The sequence below is a fragment of the Stegastes partitus genome, unplaced genomic scaffold (genome assembly GCF_000690725.1).
Source record: "Stegastes partitus isolate 25-593 unplaced genomic scaffold, Stegastes_partitus-1.0.2 Scaffold1608, whole genome shotgun sequence".
In the NCBI taxonomy this organism is placed as follows: domain Eukaryota; kingdom Metazoa; phylum Chordata; class Actinopteri; family Pomacentridae; genus Stegastes; species Stegastes partitus.
The window spans coordinates 2445-3015 of record NW_007579339.1 but is presented as its reverse complement, the minus strand read 5'-3'; positions in this window follow the sequence as shown (position 1 = coordinate 3015).

The window sequence follows — 571 nt, the reverse complement described above, 5'->3', positions numbered from 1 at the left end:
TGTTGTCTGTGTTGACTCAGCATGGGAAAATACTTCATGAGAAAAAAGGATCTACTAAAAGGCACAAATTGGTGCATTGGTGCAAATTTACCAAATGCAGAAAATGAAGTGCTTGATGATCACAGTTTCTTAAGGGAAGACGTCCAGGGACCATATAGTAATTCAATTGCGTTTTGAGGCTCCACGGCCACTTTCTTTCCTCCAGCGGGGGATACCAACATATGGTGAACTGTCTCCTCCTCTGCAGCATCCTCCATCATATCTGAAGGACCAGGCAAAGTTTAGAACTGTCCTATTGGATTGCTCTGCTTTAATGAGTTTTTCCCCTCAGTGCAGTCAAAATGTTTTTCCTTTCCAGAAATCTATGAATGCAGGTGATGACCAGATGAGGTGGACCAGTTTCTGCTGGTTATAAGAGAAAGGTGAAGATCAGTGCACCATCTGCAGCTCCAACTTGGCTAGATTCAATCTGTAAGCCTTGAAGACAAACTGTCTCATGCACCTCTAAAACTTGACCTTATTTTAAGATTTTTCTTCACATCTAAGAAACACACACTGGGACTCCTCTTTC